Raw genomic sequence first — 20,300 nt, 5'->3', positions numbered from 1 at the left:
TGTCTGGCAGATACTGCTGAGATGATTTGTGGTTGGAAGAATTATTCATGATCGAAAAGAAAAGGAAACCTGACCGACTGACCGACTCAGAAAACGTCATCTGTGAGTCACTGGATGTGTTTGCACTGTACTTATATGGTATAGAGAGCCTGTGTACAGCTGGTATCTACCTCTATTTGGTCACCGTATGGGGGAATATTGGCCCCTGTGTGGTGGAGTGTAGTACCTTTATAGTAGTAATGCTTGTGGTGTGACGGTATTATTAAGTAACCTTTTATAATGTAGTTACTATGTGATTGTAGTATGTGGTCATGGTATGTCGGTATTATTTGTCCCTTGTATACTAATATTATTGGTACTATAAGTATACAGGATTTGGTCAGTAATAGTATGATGCCCATGTCCATACAAGGTATAATCCAAGCCAGAGCAGATTAAACTCTGGCCTTACATAAAAATCCTGGGGCGGCAGAGGTTGGAGGAACATAAAAAAGAATCTATACTTACCCGTCCCTGTGCCCCTGCAGTACAGGTTCACCACCTCTCTCACAGCTACCGTTATCCTGCTCCTCCCATTCCTGCATTGTCAAGTCTGGCAGGAAGTACCCACTCGCCCCAATGTGTGACGTTGCAGGACCAGGAGCTGCAGGGACCGGTCTGTGAGCAGTGACGCTGCACTGCGGAGGCATTGGGACAAGTATGGATTCTTTATTATGTTCCCCTCACCCCCGGCCGGCTTGGGATGTTTAGGTTCGGCAAGAGTTCTCCTTAAAGTACTGTATATGTGCCCTGGTGAATATCCACTACTCATGGGCCACTGCTGTGTACTTGCCCCCCAGGCTAAAGTTTGCCAGCCAGCCCCTGATCAGCCTCTGTATGTCCTGCATGAAGTGGTGTATTCTTTACAGTCTGGAGAGCAGGAAAGGTTTTCTATGGGGATTTGCTACTGCTCTGGACAGTTCCTGACATGGACAGAGGTGGCAGCAGAGAACACTGTGTCAGACTGGAAAGAATCCACCACTTCCTGCAGGACATACAGCAGCTGAAAAGTACTGGAAGTACTGGATTTTTAAATAGAAGTAAATTACAAATCTATATCCCTTTCTTAAACGACATGATTTGAAAGAAAAATATTTTCGCCGGAGTGCCCCTCAAATGCAAATTTTATTTGTGTTGGAAAATGCCGATTTGATTTGAAAGAATTTATTTATTTATTTTTTGCTGAACTACTCCTTTAAGCCAGAATAAGTCTGTAAAAGTGACCATTTTGTGATACTGTCACCCCCCTTACTCTATGTGTGGTGTATTCTTTCCAGTCTGACACAGTGCTCTCTGCTGCCACCTCTGTCCATGTCAGGAACTGTCCAGAGCAGCAGCAAATCGTCAAAGAAAGCCTCTCCTGCTTTTCAAACTGGAAAGAACACACCACATACAGCAGCTGATAAGTACTGGAAAACTTTAGACGTAAATTACAAATCTCTGGCATTTTCTGGCACCAGTTTATGTGAAAGGAAAAAAAAACATTGAACGACCCATTTAAAGTTGTTGAAGAAGTTATTTCTCCTGCGCCAAATAAAACATTTAGTGTGTTCTTTAAATTTATGAAATAACTGAAATACCATTAGGACCCGGTGATTTATGCATTACTGATTCTTCTAAGACTGACCTCAACTTCATTATAGAAGCATGAAGCATGTCCCCCTGGGTCAGCCTTAATGTTGGAAAAGTAATTGCTCCAAGGTATTCCTCCATTTGGTGCTCACTAAACTGTAGCCTAGATGTGCAGAAGTCTGTGAAATATTAGATAAATATGGTTATAATTTTTCCAGTATCAATTTGAACAATCCCACCAGTGCAAATGTATTCTGTTTTGCATTTTTTTTTAGCAAGAAATCTACTTAGTCCTACAGCTTCTGCATATTTTGCCTATTAATAAATATAATAATAATTTTATATATATATATATATATATATATATATATATATATATATATATGTATACATATATATATTTGCTTTATTAGCTTCCAATTGGTCCTGTTTGGGTTCAATATTAGTACAGTGGTGCCTTAGATTAGGAGCATAATTTGTTCCGGGACCGCGCTTGTAATCCAAATCCACTCTTATACCAAAGCAAATTTTCCCATAAGAAATCACTGATATACAGACAATTGGTTCCACACGCCAAAAATAATGATTTTTTATTCTGAATAACATGTAGAACAGATGAAACATTTAGAAACAGCTGAATCTGTGATATTATAAGTTACTGTACAGTATAGCAATCAGCATGTGGTGTATAATGTATAGTAACTGTATAACCCTGATAACACAGCAGCTGGATATGTGATATATAAGTTACTGTACAGTATAGCAATCAGCATGTGGTGTATAATGTATAGTAACTGTATAACCCTGATAACACAGCAGCTGGATATGTGATATATAAGTTACTGTACAGTATAGCAATCAGCATGTGGTGTATAATGTATAGTAACTGCATAACCCTGATAACACAGCAGCTGGATATGTGATATATAAGTTACTGTACAGTATAGCAATCAGCATGTGGAGTATAATGTATAGTAACTGTATAACCCTGATAACACAGCAGCTGGATATGTGATATATAAGTTACTGTACAGTACAGCAATCAGCATGTGGTGTATAATGTATAGTAACTGTATAACCCTGATAACACAGCAGCTGGATATGTGATATATAAGTTACTGTACAGTATAGCAGCATGTGGAGTATAATGTATAGTAACTGTATAACCCTGATAACACAGCAGCAGCTGGATATGTGATATATTAGTTACTGTACAGTATAGCAATCAGCATGTGGTATATAATGTATAGTAACTGCATAACCCTGATAACACAGCAGCTGGATATGTGATATATAAGTTACTGTACAGTATAGCAGCATGTGGAGTATAATGAATAGTAACTGCATAACCCTGATAACACAGCAGCTGGATATGTGATATATAAGTTACTGTACAGTATAGCAATCAGCATGTGGTGTATAATGTATAGTAACTGTATAACCCTGATAACACAGCAGCTGGATATGTGATATATAAGTTACTGTACAGTATAGCAGCATGTGGTGTATAATGTATAGTAACTGTATAACCCTGATAACACAGCAGCTGGATATGTGATATATAAGTTACTGTACAGTATAGCAATCAGCATGTGGTGTATAATGTATAGTAACTGCATAACCCTGATAACACAGCAGCTGGATATGTGATATATAAGTTACTGTACAGTATAGCAATCAGCATGTGGTGTATAATGTATAGTAACTGCATAACCCTGATAACACAGCAGCAGTTTGTAGATACAGGATAGAACTGCAGATCCCCATAATACAGTAGCGTAGTACAACAGGCTAGTATAGAGAAGCAGGGCTGCTGTCAGAGGTCTGTGTGGTCACATGACAGCAATGGGAAAGGGTGTGTGTTCAGCATGGACCAATCAGGAAGTCAGAATCACAGAGCTGTACAGGAGGACAGTGACAGAAAGTTTTCTTTACAGTGTTAATGGCTGATTGTAAGTGCAGGCAGATTATAGCAGTAGTGTGTATAGCTGAGTGGGAGTGCAGACACATTATAGCAGCAGTGTGTATAGCTTTATATTTGTTTTATTATGCTGAGGCTGCCACTTAAGGCTAAAACCATGTTTTTGGCCACATGATTTATTACTAATTTTACATGTAAACATGATTTTATTAACATACATTGGCCAATAAAAGGGGGGGGGGGGTAAGGGGTTCTCAAAAATCTTCTTCTTTCAGATCAACTGATTTCAGAAAGTTATATGGAGTTGTAATTTATATAGATATGTAATTTACTTTGATTTAAAAAAAAATCTCTAGTCTTCCAGTAGTTATCAGCTGCTGTATGTCCTGCAGGAAGTGGTGTATTCTTTCCAGTCTGACAAAGTGCTCTCTGCTGCCACTTCTGTGCATGTCAGGAACTGTCCAGAGCAACAGCAAATCCCCATAGAAAACCTCTCCTCCTCTCCAGACTGGAAAGAATACACCACATCCTGCAGGACATACAGCAGCTGATATGTACTTGAAGACTGAAGAATCTTTAATAGAAGTAAATTACAAATCTCTGGATCTTTCAGGCACCAGTTGATTTGAAAGAACATTTTTTGTGAAGTACCTCTTTAACCCCTTAACGACTGCGGGCGTATATTTACGCCCTGCGGTCAGTAAGGACGTTCAGAGCGGGGCCGCGCGGCGGCCGCGCTCTGAACCGCGGCGGTCCCGGGTGCTGCTTGTAGCCCGGGACCGCAGGTATTAGCAGGCACGGTCCGATCGCCGTGCCCGCTAATACAGTAATCGGATGCAGCTGTCAAAGTTGACAGCTGCATCCGATTACCGTTTGCAGCGTCATTCCTGGTGTCTAGTGGGGAGATCGCTCCTCCGGGACGTTGTCCCGAAGGAGCGATCTCCGTTTCTGAAGCCGGCCGGGGACCGCTCCAAGATGGCGCCGTCCCCGGCTCGGCACTCGTTTACTTCCGGCTGCAGCAGCCGGAAGTAAACGAGTGCCTATCTCATGGATCTCTGCAGCATATCTATGCTGCAGAGATCTCTATGAGAGATCAGTGCACTTATACTAGAAGTCCCCCAGGGCTTCTAGTATAAGTGTAAAAGTAAAAAAAAAAAAAAAGTGTCATTATTAATAAAAAGCCCCCTCCCCTAATAAAAGTCAGAATCACCCCCCTTTTCCCAGGTTAATAATAAAAGTAAATAAATAAACAAACATATTGGTATCGCCGCGTGCGTAATCGCCCGAACTATTAATTAATCACATTCCTGATCTCGTACGGTAAACTGCGTAAGCGCAAAAAATTCCTAAAGTGCAAAATTGCGTGTTTTTGGTCGCATCAAATCCAGAAAAATGTTAATAAAAAGCGATCAAAAAGTCGTATATGCGCAATCAAGGTACCGATAGAAAGAACATGTCATGGCGCAAAAAATGACACCTGACACAGCCCCATAGACCAAAGGATAAAAGCGCTATAAGCCTGGGAATGGAGCGATTTTAAGTGACGTATATTTGTAAACAATGGTTTTAATTTTTTACAGGCCATCAGATACAATATAAGTTATACATGTTATATATCGTTTTAATCATAACGACTTGTGGAACATATATAACAAGTCAGTTTTACCCCAGGGCGAACGGCGTAAGAACACATATCCACTAAAAACACAAAATGTGGGTTTTTTTTCAATTTCACCACACATTGAATTTTTTCCTGGTTTTGCAGTGTACTTTATGCAAAAATTCAGCCTGTCATTGCAAAGTACAATTAGTGGCGCAAAAAATAAGGGCTCATGTGGGTTTCTAGGTGAAAAAATGCAACTGCTATGGCCTTTTATGCACAAGGAGGAAAAAACGAAAACGCAAAAATCAAAATTGCCCCGGTCCTTAAGGGGTTAAGAGATTACGTTTAAAAAAAAAAAAATTAAAAGTGATCTGAAAATGGTAAGAATCTAGCTACACGTATCTCCCCATACACCACAAACTCTTCAGTGTGTTTTAATGTCACGCTCTTTGATTCTTCATTTTACTGGCAAACGGATAACTTAGAAAAAAAATCAATGCTCTACAATTTAACACATGGAGTGGGTATTGCAGACAGGCTCTTATGGTGCCATAAAAAAGTATAGCGGGAAGCGTATGAGAATAACAGCGTGGAAAGTCACAAAGGCTACAGCAGCTATATCGACAGAACGGCGGCTTCATTTCCCGTTTTTGCACAATGTGTTCTCATGAGAGTCTTGTTGATGACAAAGATGGATCCTAATCTTCTGGTGTCAAAAGTATCATCTCTGCGGAGCTCAGGTACTGCCTGGTAAGACGTAGCCTAGCTGCCTCCATGTAAGACGCCACCGTCCTATCCAGACCCTAATTGTGATGAGTCCTGGGCGATGCAACCTTTTACTTGATGACGTCATCAAGTGGTGCGACCTGTTCTTCCTAAGCCGGAATAATTAATTATCGGTGGAGCCGACCTCCGTGCACTCGGAAATGTTATTAGTGGAATAATAGACAATCAATTTTATCGCGAGCCATAAAGAAAATAAACTACGTGCGTGTTATTAGAAGTTTTTACATGCAGTAAGTCACTACGAGGGTAGATTGCGTCCTTTCAATTATGTGTTTCTGGTTATTTTTCACCCTGTATCCACAGCCATATGGTAAACTTTAACAAATCAATGTCAATGTTCAATTACACATGGAATTAGAAATTCTTAAAGGGAACCCGTCACCATAAATTGCTTCCTAAGCTATCGGCATCATGTTATAGAGCTGAGCGGAGTGATATATATCTTTATGGTAACAAAATTAGTAATTTATTGATGGAAACCTCTGATGTTTCTGGGCTAAAGAGTCCAGTCCATTGAGTGACTCCGCCCACTGGACTCCTTAACACAGGAAGATCAGAGATCTCAATGTTACATGTTATACTGAATCTTTTCCTAACAAAGATATATATCAATCTGCTCAGCTCTTCCTGCTCTATAACATGATGGTGATTGATCAGATAGCATTGTCTGGGTGACAGGTTCCCTTTAAAGGAGGTAATATCAGCAGTACAGTGGAGTGGAGGGGTTTCCATGGAACAACAGCAGTCAAAAAACTGTAAATCTATATATAAAGTCAGTGCTTGTCCATAAACTCAAGGCTGTAGGTATCATGGAGATGTATAAGGAAGAAATATATATTATTCATAACCATGTATCAAAAGGTTATTATGACTACACTTGACAGCCTAGTAGTCAGGGGGGAGGGGGGCATTCAAACTTTGTTCTGGAGCCCCCTCCGTACTCCATTCACATAAACATACAAGTCTGTCCTCAGTCCGTAAAGTATTTTGACCAAATTATTCTGCTCAATTGGCTAAAATTACATTTCCATCATTAGTGAGATAATCTGCCGATGTGGAAGCAAGTATTGTACGACTGTATGAATAATCCAACAATTCTTCATTCAGGACTTACAGTGGGGAGAGTGTAATGACGGTTATACTGAATTGGCACTAAAATACGTTTTTATTTTTATGTTTTTTAACAGCAGAAGAACTTCAAGTATTGTTTTTTATTACATGTGTTTAATTTTTATTAGCAGGAATAATACTGTATAACCTGTACTGGCTCATAATACAATATGTGCATAGATAGAAAGGCCAGATCTGTTACCAGTTTTCTTGATGTAGTGCAGGGGTAGGGAACCTCGGCTCTCCAGCTGTTGCAAAACTACAACTCCCATCATGTCCGGAGAGCTAAAGCATTGGCTGTCCAGGCATGATGGGAGTTGTAGTTCTGCAACAGCTGGACACCCAAGGTACCCTACCTCTGGTGGACTCTATATTCTATGGCATGGCTGGTTGAATGTAGCTGTGTTATATGCCTTTCCCAAAGTTCCATGTCTGTCTGTAAGATTTACCATTGGGTAAACATCTGACTGTCCTTTAATTCCCCTTTAATCCCTTTATCTCCTGTCAACAATCCATTAGTTTAGTGTAATAATCCTCCTGGGGATGTCCTGTGTGCCATCAGTCAGTGTCTGGTGTATAGCCAGAAAGCTGAGAAATATCTGCTATGGGAAAGAGAAGGCAAGCACAACCGTTACGGTGACCATACGAGCGGGCCATCAGCTGATGCACTGAGTAACATGCGCTTGGCTCAGTTCCTGATCACCTGAGTGACCAAGTCATGACCTGTAGGTAGCCAGGAGGACTGGAATTGAGAAGCACTGCCTTAAGGCTCTATTCCACGGAACGATTATCGGCCGTATTCGGCCGATATCGGCCGCTACGGATGATTATCGGCCCGTGGAATAGAGTGCACCGATCAGCCGTCATGTTCCATGTCGGCTAATCGTTGCAGTCGCTTGTTTTTCAACATGTTGAAAAACAAGCGACTGATACAGCAACGATCTTCTGCCGTCACTCCGTTGAATAGGAGCGTCGGCAGCAGACGCTGCTGTATCCTATGGGCTGCCCGGACGATCAGCGATCACCCGGGCAGCCCCCCCCGGCAGCTCCCCGCCGCCCCTCCCGCACTAACCCGCTTGCTGCCGCCGCCTTGACTAGCGGCGGCAGCGAGCGGGGAACGAGGAGCAAACGAGCGCTGAGAGCGCTCGTTTGCTCCTCTAAACGACCCGTGAAATAGGGGCATTAGTGTGTTTGGGTTTTGTGGCTTTGTGAAGCAGCTGAGGGTCGGATTGAAGGGAGAACGATGGAGAGGTGAGCGACTTCTGCTACTCTTACACTGTGCAGAAATGTATAGCATGATGTGTTAATCCGCAAAGATCGCCTCTTTTTACAATCACTCTAAAATGCTAAATGGAGGCAAGGCTGGCAACTGGAGATGAGTGAACTGGAGACGAGTTTGGTCCGCCAGGTTTATTGAACTCTGAGGCAAAGTTCAGTTTTGTCCCAACCAAACCCAACCAGTTAAACAATTTAGTGCTGTCCAGCAGGTTCACTCATCTCTACTTACCTGTCCGCACTCCCCCTGGTATCTTTCTTCTCTTTTCTGGTCTTAAAGCAAAGGTACCATCAGTACATTCCCTTCAAGTGTTGCACATGAATAGAAGGGCGCCAGCACTAGGAAGCAGGAGCCACAGTCCTTTTTTTTTTTAACCGCAGCCTGGTTTCCATGCACGGCGCCAGTCTATTACAAGCACCGGCCGGGGGGGAAGCACTGGAGGCTGTCTGGCCCATTCCCAGTGTGACAAAACCCCCTCCCTCAGTGATGTGGCTCCACTGGAGCCGTGTCATAGAGGGGCGGGGGTTTCCTCCCACTGGGGATGGTCCGGACAGCCTCCAGTGCTTCCCCCCCGGCCGGTGCTTGTAATAGACTGGCGCCGTGTGCAGAAACGGGGCTGCAGTTAAAAAAAAAGGGCTGTGGCTCCTGCTTCCTAGTGCTGGCGCCCTTCTATTGAAGCGGGTGTAAGGCTTCTATTTCATAGCAGAAAGAAGACAATGAAAACAACAATATACTGTTCTAAATGACCCATCTCTGGTATTCTCAGTGATTATTCTATTTAAAAATTGAGGTAATGGTTTTTCCATAAAGGTAACAGGTAGGTACTACACAAGGAGGTTTGGGGTAGAAAAGATAGGGTCAATGGAGCTAAGGAGGGGGTAGGGTTATATTACTTAATGTTACTATGTTTTTGTGGGTAGGAGACAAGCTAGAGTAAAGGTGAACATAAAAGGAGACGCCTGAGGCTGCAATTATTTTTGGAAAAGGCGGGGACGGGGAACCTGATAACCACCACTACTCACCCGTCCCTGTCCAGCGCCAGATTGCCACTCCGGGACCCCCCACCATCCTTCGGGATCTTCTTCTCAGACGAGGTCACGACCCAGCTGATTGACCACCCGCTCAGCCAGTCAGTGACTGGGGCGGGATGCTGCTACAGTCACTGATTGACTTGAGTGGCCAGTCTATGCATTCCGGACCTTCTTGCATGGCGATTCGCAGGCACGGGGAGAGGTAAGTAGTTGTTCCTTATGATGTTTCCCCTCCTCCCCCTGCCGGATTTTAAAATAAAAAAAAATGCCAGACTTCTCCTTTAAAGTTAGCAAACATGTTGACTTCAACAGATCTGGCCGACTATCTTGTTTTATCTTATCTTGTGTATGGCGGTGTACATGCCCAATCCTATTATTTTTATGGCATTTTTTACAATTTTCCCATCTCCGGACTCTTCTTGCCTCTAATTTTCAGTTGACCACCTGGCGTGATGTTTCCAAATCTAGCACATTCACAGAAGAGGAGACCCTGCTCCTATACATGTCTATAGGCAGCAGCACAGAGGTCATTATAGAGCAGCGCTGAGTAGTGTAAGCTGTGAGTCAAGCAGAGATAAACCACTGATAAGAACTTTCAGGCACATCTCTATGTCTCTCTCTGCATCTGTCTCTAGCCATTCTCTCTCTCTCCTCCCCTACAATAATAGAAACTGCTCCCTTCTGGACTAATGGCACACCTGCACACTTCCCAGTGATCGGAGACTGAGTGCATTACTCTGTTCGTAACCTCATTTGTCCTCATTGATTATTACCAAATTGACAGGTCGGTTATTTAACATGCGCTGTTAATACAGTACAAACAGAGCAATACTATGTGCTTGGAAGCAGAGCGGTAACTTCATGTGACAGGAAAGTTCTTGGTAGAGGGCTACATCGGAGGTTGAAGGGGCCATATTCTAAAACGGCTTACAAGTGTATGTTCACATCACTGCAGCCTAATGTATCCTGCTAATTCCGCCTTGCTCCGACCATATTTAAAGGTTATTTGCTAATACGAGTCGACAGGAGTGTTCCACAGCTTTGCTCTTCCATGTAAGTGGATGGGCCTCTTTTTCTGATAATGTATGTTAATGCACGATGATGTAGCCACTTCTATATTCCGAGGAGACAAGACATGCCATTAATATGTTTTAAAAGAGCAGGGTACATTTTTAATTTACCGCCGCGCTCTAATAAAATCTGACAGAAGCCATCTTAATGCGGCTAATAAATGCGCGGAGATTGCTTGCGACAGGCCGAACATATCTATTAATAAAGACAAGAATATGTTTCCGAGTTGATTCCCGGTCATGAATATTAGATTTCTTAATTATTTTGATACTAACAAATGCTCCGGATCATAAACTTGTATGCTTTTAGTCTTCTTAGACATTAGAGGCCATTATTTCGGCACACTTTACAGTTTGGCTTTAGGATAAGGAATCATTTCTAGACTTTCTACTTTTGAACATACAAATCTCTTATCTTCCAGTAGCCGGGCCACTTTCACCTATTCTCTGGGATCTAAAGTAAGGTTTTTAATGCACATATACAGGCAGAATCTGGGTCCTCAAGGACGCAGCTCCTATCCATGAGGAACAGGGGCGTAACTAGAAAGAGCTAGGTCCAATAGCCATATTTTGATTGGGCCCCCCCTCCTCTCCCCCATCCCACTGTAAGTAATCTCCTTTTTTTTCCTCTAGTGTCCCCCATGGCAGGCATTTCCCCTAGTGTCCCCCATGGTAGGCATCTTCCCTAGTGTCCCCCATGGTAGGCATCTTCCCTAGTGTCCCCCATGGTAGGCATCTTCCCTAGTGTCCCCAATGGTATGCATCTTCCTTAGTACTCCCCATGGTAGGCATCTTCCCTAGAATCCCCCATGGTAGGCATCTTCCCTAGTGTCCCCAATGGTAGGCATCTTCTTTAGTACTCCCCATGGTAGGCATCTTCCCTAGTGTCCCCAATGGTAGGCATCTTCCCTAGTGTCCCCCATGGTAGGCATCTTTCCTAGTGTCCCCCATGGTAGGCATCTTCCCTAGTTTCCCCCATGGTAGGCGTCTCCCCTAGTGCTCCCATGGTAGGCATCTTCCCTAGTGTCCCCCATGGTAGGCATCTTCCCTAGTGTCCCCCATGGTAGGCCTCTCCCCTAGTGCTCCCATGGTAGGCATCTCCCCTAGTGTCCCCCATGGTAGGCATCTCACCTAGTGTCCCCCATGGTAGGCATCTCCCCTAGTGTCCCCCATGGTAGGCATCTTCCTTAGTGCCCCCGTGGTAGGCATCTCCCCTAGTGTCCCCCGTGGTAGGCATCTCCCCTAGTGTCCCCCATGGTAGACATCTCCATTAGTTTCCCCCGTGGTAGGCATCTTCCCTAGTGCCCCCAATGGTAAGCATCTCCCCTAGTGTCTGCCCAGTATATAGTGACCCCCATGGTAATCATCGCCTCTGATATTCCCCCCAGTAGATAGGGTCCCCCATGATAGGCATCTCCCCTTGTGTCCCCCATTGTAGGCATTTTCCCTGGTATCCCCCCAGTATATAGTGCCTCCCTATGGTAGGCATTTCCCTGTACTGTCCCCCATGGTAGACATCTCCCCTAGTTTCCTCCATGGCAGGCATCTCCCCTGGTATCCCCACAGTAGATAGTGTCCGCCTTAATAGGCATTTCCCCTAGTGTCCCCCATGGTAGGCATCTCCCCTAGTGTCCCCCGTGGTAGACATCTCCCCTAGTATCCCCTGAGGTAGACATCTCCCCTAGAGTCCTCCATGGTAAGCATCTCCCCTGGTATACCCCCTATAGATAGTGCCCCCCTAAATAGGCACCCCCCCAGTATCCTACCTCCCCTCCCAGTACATAGTGTGCCCCATGGTAGGCATCTCCCTTGGTAGTATGAAAACAGCCCAGGAGGCCCAGGGTATTGCAAGGATGGTCCCCCTGAGGCAGCATGGCAGGTGAAAAAAAAAAAAAAAAAAAAAATATATATATATATATATATACCAGAGAAAAAAGTCCAGCACCAGGTCAGCATATACCATTAAAATTCCATACTTTATTAGAAAATCTTCACATAGGACAGTAATAAAAGTTTATGCGTTTCAGCGCTTCTCGCGCCTTGTTCACAACTGAAGCATGATACATACAAGCTCATATTGCTATATAAAGGGTAGTGCTGTACATCACATGACTAACCCCCAATTAAGAACCATATAACACATGTTAAAAACTTCACAGGCTTGGAAAGCAAGTTAACCCTTAAGGAGTAAGTTCAAAGTAGAAAGTGAATATAACCAATTTTTCTCATACATCATATAGGTTATTGAAAGCATGGCTAGAAAGTTGCTTACATTAAATGTAGTATATAAAGCACCAGACAATATATTTATAGACCTTAATATGTCAGGATCAAATCATGTCTTGAATTCAGACCTTCTGGGACTCTCGTTCCTAGTCTAAATATCCAGAAGGATTCTCTATTTAATAGTTTACGTCTCAGAGAACCTCCTCTTTTTGGTGGACAGATTTTCTCAATGCCCATAACTTTTAGGGACTGTACCTTTCCAGCATGGGTTTCCCTGAAATGTCTGGTTAGGGATGACACATTCACCACCTCATTGCGCACATCTGATATGTGTTTCCTAATTCTCATTTTGAGGCTGGTGGATGTGCACCCCACATACTGTACATTGCAGAGTGTACAGGTAGCAACATAAACTACATGGGTTGTATTGCAGTTTATGTAACTTTGGATTTTATATGTATTATTATTAGAACATGATGTTACTTCTTTGGAAATCGCAACATGTGAACACGTTATACATCGCTGATGTCCGCACTTATATGACCCCTTCACATCTAGCCAGGTTTGTTCCCTGGGTTTCTCTCTAACATAAAGTGAGGGGGATAGAGTCATTCCTATGGTGGGGGCTCTGCGAGACACTACTTTGACTCCTCCTTTCGTCATCACCTGCAGTTTGTCATCTTGCCACAACAGTGGTAAATATTTTTTTATTATTTTGCTTATTTTAGAAAATTGTTTACTGTAGGTAGTGACGAAAACTACCTGTTTATTGTCCGATCTGTCCTTAGATTTCTTTTTCCTATTAGACAATTCCTCACTCAGCAGATCTTCTCTACTCACTAATGCTGCCCTCTCTATTGCTGAATCCAAAATTTCTTGCGGAAATTTCCTTTCCTTAAATCTGTCTTTTAGTTTTTCCAACTCCAATTCATATGTATCTTGCTTGCTACAGTTTCTTTTGAGCCTTAGACACTCCCCATAGGGCATATTCTGGATGACGTGTGGTGGGTGACAAGATGTAGCCATTAATGTGGAATTACCTGCACAATCCTTTCTGTATGGCATAATCTGTACACAATTATTGTTCGTGTCAGCCACCAAACGCACATCCAGGAAGGATACTTCATTACCTCCAAAACATGTTGTAAATTTCAGGCCATATTCATTGTTATTTATATACTCAGCAAATAGCTTGAAGGAATCCTCCGAATCCTTCCACACCAGGACCAAGTCATCTATATAACGACCGATCCACTGAATATGCTTCAGAAATTTGTTGTTTGCTGAGAATATGTATTTTTCCTCTAAGCATGACATCACAATATTGGCTAGGGGTGGTGAGAATTTGGCTCCCATACTCACTCCTTGGATCTGTAAATAATATTCTTCATTGAACACAAAATAATTGTGGCTTAAAAGAAAATCTGTAGCCATAATGATAAATTCAATTTCTGGATCTGAGTATGAGCCAAATTTTTTTAAATAGTATTCTAGTGATGTAATAGCTATCTCTCTCGGAATGGAAGGATATAACGCTACCACATCCATTGTAGCTAATTTCCACCCCTCACACCAACCAAAATTCCTCATGATATTCAGTACATGTTTCGTATCTCTCACATGAGAGGGGGTTACTGTAACCAAAGGTTGCAAGTAATGATCTACCCATGAGCCTAGTCGTTCTCCCATAGAGCCGATCCCGGCTACTATGGGTCTCATGGGGGGGGGGGAAGATCCCCTTGTGTACTTTTGGCAGAGAGTGGTATGTCGGGGTAATAGGATCTTCTACCAGCAGAAAATCTGCCATTTTTTGAGTAATAGCCCCCATAACTACACCATCCTCTACCAATCTTTGGAGTTTGGTCTGAAACAACTTTGTAGGATCTGATGAAAGCCTACGATACGTATTGGTATCCGCAAGCATTTCATAATTAAGTTTTTCATATAAACCCGAGTCAAGCAGTACTACCGCTCCACCTTTATCTGCACTACGGATCGTAAGATTTTTATTATTTTTTAATTCCATGAGAGCAAGCCGCTCTTCTTTAGTTAAATTATCCTGTGCGTGGTTCAGTGTTACTGCCGAATCAAGGTTCGTTAGATCCCTCTCTACTAGCTCCTGGAATCTATCCAGTGCCTCACAGCGTGAAGCCACTGGGTAAAACCCAGGATTGCTAGTCACAAAAGATGCAGCATGTGAATTGTCCTCTATCATAGATTCTGCAGCTAGACAATGTAGATTCAAAGTGGACAGCTGTTCAGTTAAATTAGTACACATGTTAACAGAATACATATTTTCCATACTAGATGTTACCTTATCCTCCTTCTGGCTGTCAAAAAAGTGTCTTTTGACTGTTAAATTGCGAGAAAATTTATTAACATCTAGTATAGTTTTAAATAAATCAAAATTACAGGTAGGTGAAAAGTTCAATCCCTTTTGTAAGACAGACAACTGTATATCAGAGATAATTTGGCCAGACAGATTTATAACTGACAGTTCAGGTATTATTGTCTCTTTGGGTACCTTCTTATTCCCGTGTTTCCGGCCGCCTCTTCTCCTCCGTTTTTTGGAGTTTTCGTCTTTTTTGTAGTGCTTTTTTTCGTTGCTGCGGTCGATGGTCCTGCCACCGATGTGTCTGATTCGGAAGAAAGTCCTCGTTGGTCCTCAGAATCTGAAAAGCTCACATGCGGTTTATCCGCAGGACTTTTATTCGACTTGCGTTTTTTGGAGAAGCGTTTTTTTAGGATAGACCGTGGGGTAGAGGCACCATTTTCCAAATCATTTTGTTCTTGGAAATTTTTCCAGGCGTATACCTCTTTTCTTTCATAGTCCAATACATCTCTTTGGAATTTGGTGCGCTTGAAGGTCATGATTTCGCTTTCTAGTTTTTCCACATTAGTTTTAATGGCAACATTTAATTCATCAAAGCCGGTTACTTGTTGAAACTGGTTTATCTGGGTTCTGGCTTCTTTAATTTCATCCGCCAATGCAGCCAGATATTTTTGCTCTCTGTTGATAATAAGTTTCATAATTTTTTGTGAGCACTCGGATAAAGCTGCCTCCCATTCTTCTTTAAACTCAGGGTCATATACACGTGTGGGCAATTTTTTCAACCTCAGTCCTCGTGGTATCATCTCTTTTTCCACGTATTTCATTAAGGTTTCTTTATCCCACCACACTTTTAACTCCTTAATTGTCAACTGTTCAAGCTTTCGCATAAGTATAAGTAGGTCAGAAGAGGCATTCTCACCCGTTGAACTGAGGTTCATCTCAAACACGCCTGCGGCTTTAGCCTTCCTGCTAGCGTTGTCTCCCAGTGGTATCTGGTCGATGCCTGCTTGTACGGGTGTTGATGCCTCTCCATTATCCGTTTGTGAAGATTGCTGAGACATGCTGTATCTTTCAGTTTTAGTGTGCTCAGCTCAGCTAGGTGTGCACGACCTGTTGGTTCCAGGATAATTGCAAAAGTCTGTTTGTTGGTCAGCTCACCTGCTGTGGTATAGCCGTCGGTGCACGGTAAGACCCGGAGCCAGGGTCACAGCATACCAGAGAAAAAAGTCCAGTACCAGGTCAGCATATACCATTAAAATTCCATACTTTATTAGAAAATCTTCACATAGGACAGTAATAAAAGTTTACGCGTTTCAGCGCTTCTCGCGCCTTGTTCACAACTGAAGCATGATACATACAAGCTCATATTGCTATATAAAGGGTAGTGCTGTACATCACATGACTAACCCCCAATTAAGAACCATATAACACATGTTAAAAACTTCACAGGCTTGGAAAGCAAGTTAACCCTTAAGGAGTAAGTTCAAAGTAGAAAGTGAATATAACCAAGGGGTCATATAAGTGCGGACATCAGCGATGTATAACGTGTTCACATGTTGCGATTTCCAAAGAAGTAACATCATGTTCTAATAATAATACATATAAAATCCAAAGTTACATAAACTGCAATACAACCCATGTAGTTTATGTTGCTACCTGTACACTCTGCAATGTACAGTATGTGGGGTGCACATCCACCAGCCTCAAAATGAGAATTAGGAAACACATATCAGATGTGCGCAATGAGGTGGTGAATGTGTCATCCCTAACCAGACATTTCAGGGAAACCCATGCTGGAAAGGTACAGTCCCTAAAAGTTATGGGCATTGAGAAAATCTGTCCACCAAAAAGAGGAGGTTCTCTGAGACGTAAACTATTAAATAGAGAATCCTTCTGGATATTTAGACTAGGAACGAGAGTCCCAGAAGGTCTGAATTCAAGACATGATTTGATCCTGACATATTAAGGTCTATAAATATATTGTCTGGTGCTTTATATACTACATTTAATGTAAGCAACTTTCTAGCCATGCTTTCAATAACCTATATGATGTATGAGAAAAATTGGTTATATTCACTTTCTACTTTGAACTTACTCCTTAAGGGTTAACTTGCTTTCCAAGCCTGTGAAGTTTTTAACATGTGTTATATGGTTCTTAATTGGGGGTTAGTCATGTGATGTACAGCACTACCCTTTATATAGCAATATGAGCTTGTATGTATCATGCTTCAGTTGTGAACAAGGCGCGAGAAGCGCTGAAACGCATAAACTTTTATTACTGTCCTATGTGAAGATTTTCTAATAAAGTATGGAATTTTAATGGTATATGCTGACCTGGTGCTGGACTTTTTTCTCTGGTATGCTGTGACCCTGGCTCCGGGTCTTACCGTGCACCGACGGCTATACCACAGCAGGTGAGCTGACCAACAAACAGACTTTTGCATATATATATATATATATATGAAATAAGAATATACCAAATGTTTAAATATAATATGTAAACTAATCAGAAGAACAAACATCCCCTTCTACCTATACCTCTTTTTGGACAAACTACAACTTTGTTTCTTGGGGATCTATTACACTGAGTTTATAATCCTGAGAGGCCAAAATTGCCGTGTGTAATAGTGATGGCGATGGATGATAGGCTTAGTAAACAGTTGATAGACTCAGCGTCAGTCTAGCAGATTGGTGCTCTTTGCTAAGCCGTCTAGTACGGCCCTTGCTGTTGAGAGGCTCTTTGGTGTTTTCTTGCTTAGTGATGTTGCAGACTCAGGGGCCTTAACCCCTTAATGACATCGGGGGTAAACACACGACCCCGCAGGGTGGGCTTTAACGCAAACGGGCGTACATTTACTCCCGATGTTTCCCCGATCGCTGTGTGTACACACACAGTGATCGGGGAAGATGGCCTGCTATCATGTACTGTATAGCAGGCCATCTCTGCTCCTCGGCGCGGGGGGCGTAAGTGCGCCGCTGATCAGCAACTCCTCCATTTTGGCATAGGGGCGTTTTTCCCCCATATATCCTACCACCACTGTCTGCTGATAAGTACCGCACATATGTGCGGCATTTATCAGCAACTCCTCTCTCTCTCTTGGCGTAGGTATATATTTTTTCTTACTGTAAAAAAAACATAAAAAACACTACATTACACCACACTACATGAAATAAAGTTTTACACTACACTACATTACACATTTACATACCCCATATACCAATCCCTATATAAAAATGACCCCCAGGGTGTTTTCGGTGTCGGACACATACGCTATTATTGCCTCTAACACCGAAACAGCCAGTTAGGCTGCATTCACACGTTCAGTGATTTTCCCGGTCCGTGATTGTGGTCCGGCAGCTACCTCCATGATCCGTGCAAAACAGTCCGTTTTGCATCCGTTTTGTATCCGTGTCCGTTTTTTTCACGGATCTGTCTTACAGCATTTTAAATGACATTGATTACATCATATCCGTGTACATCCGTGAAAAACACGGATCTCATTGATTTCTATTTTTTAACGGAACGGATCATGGATCCGTGAAATCACGGAACATCTGAATAGCCCCATAGAAAGCAATGGGCTGTAAAATTGTCCGTGAGCACGGACAACTTCCCGGAACGTGGGAATGCGGCCTAAGGATGAATGGGGGGATCCTTTTTTTCTCCATTCATCCTCATCATTATCCAGTGACGTGTCTGGGGGTAGCGTAGCGTACACTGCCCCCCCAGACACATCTTTTCCGCCAGTACCGTCCCAATAAGAGATCACGGAATGGCGTGAAATTCTCCAAACTCTGTGAGCGTACCTCAGGGTACAGTTACAGATTTAGGGTACGTGCACACTGCAGAATAGTGAAGGATAACCCTTTGTGCATTCCGCAGCTGGCACCCGCCGGCGGACTGATGCAGACGCGTCATTCCACAGGCGGATTCCGTCGTCCGTCCAAAGAATGCACACGTTCATTCTTTGGACAGAGGGCGGAATTCGCCCGTGCATAGAATGGAGTCTATGACACGGGCGGAGACGCGCGTCTGCACCAGTCCACCGGCGGGTGCCAGCTGCGGAATGCACAAAGGGTTATCCTTCGCTATTCCGCAGTGTACATGTACCATTACAGTGTATGAAGGAGTCCTCCGAGTTAGTGGGGACATCGTCCGGGAACTGATCTTCCCACTGCTGGATAAAGGTTACCACCTGTACGGGGATAACTTTTATACCAGCATCCCCCTCTTCTGGTCCCTTGCTGCCCGAGCTACTGTAGCTTGCGGCACGATCCGAAAATATCAGAAGTAGTAATAGAGCCCTAATATTTAGCAGCCATGGAGCGGACCCAGCGCTTCTGGATATGAAGGACCCCGTACCGCACCAGGGAAACATTTTCCAGGTGACGTCCCCCACACTGGAAAACAGGAGACCCCAGAAGAAGTGCAGAGTGTGGGGTAACAGAGGGATCAGGAAGGACACCATTTTCCAGTGTGACGCCTGTCCTGATCACCCCGGCCTCTGCATACTGGATCGCTCCAAGGCGCACCACACGTCACTGGGGTTCTACATTATCTAAATTCTGTCCCTTATTCCTATTTCAGGGGTCATGTTGATCCGAGGATTATTCTGATCGCCATTATGGAGTCAGGAAGGAATTTTTCCCCTGTGATGAGGCTACTGTCGTCTGCCTCACAAGGGTTTTTTGCCTTCCTCTGGATCAACAGAGGTTGAATTTGATGGACACCTGTCATTTTTAACCTTATAAACTAATAATTGGCCTAATACCCCCAAATAAATTAGAATGGTCCCTTTTCCCCAGCTAAATAGGTATGGCCGCCATTCCCATTAGAGGATGCCATGATGCAATTACAAAGCCTCTGTGCGGCCAGGACAGAACCCCCCCCCCCCCCCCCACAAGTGACCCCATTCTGGAAACTACACCCCATAAGGAATCTAACAAGGGGGGAAGCTGGGATATGGCCCCCTGGTGACGGCTAGACCAACATTTAGTGTAAAAATGTTTAATTTTTACACTAAATCATTGATCTTGTCTTGATTTTTTCATTTTCACAAGGGGTTAAAAGATAAAAAAAAACACTAAATGTGTAAAGATTTCCCCTGAGTACAGAAATACCCCACATGTGGACATAAAGCGCCATGCGGGTGCAGGGTAAGCCTCCGAAGGGACGGAGCACCATTTGGCTTTTGGAGGCTGGATTTGGCTGGAATGGATTTCAAGGGCCATGTTGCATTTCAAAGGCCCCTGTGTTGCCAAGACAGTTGAACCCCCCACAAGTGACCCCCATTATGGAAACTACAACCCTTAGGGAATGTATCAAAGGGTGTA

Source organism: Dendropsophus ebraccatus, chromosome 11, assembly GCF_027789765.1.
Source record: "Dendropsophus ebraccatus isolate aDenEbr1 chromosome 11, aDenEbr1.pat, whole genome shotgun sequence".
In the NCBI taxonomy this organism is placed as follows: Eukaryota; Metazoa; Chordata; class Amphibia; order Anura; family Hylidae; genus Dendropsophus; species Dendropsophus ebraccatus.
Note: the sequence above shows the minus strand (reverse complement) of the source record.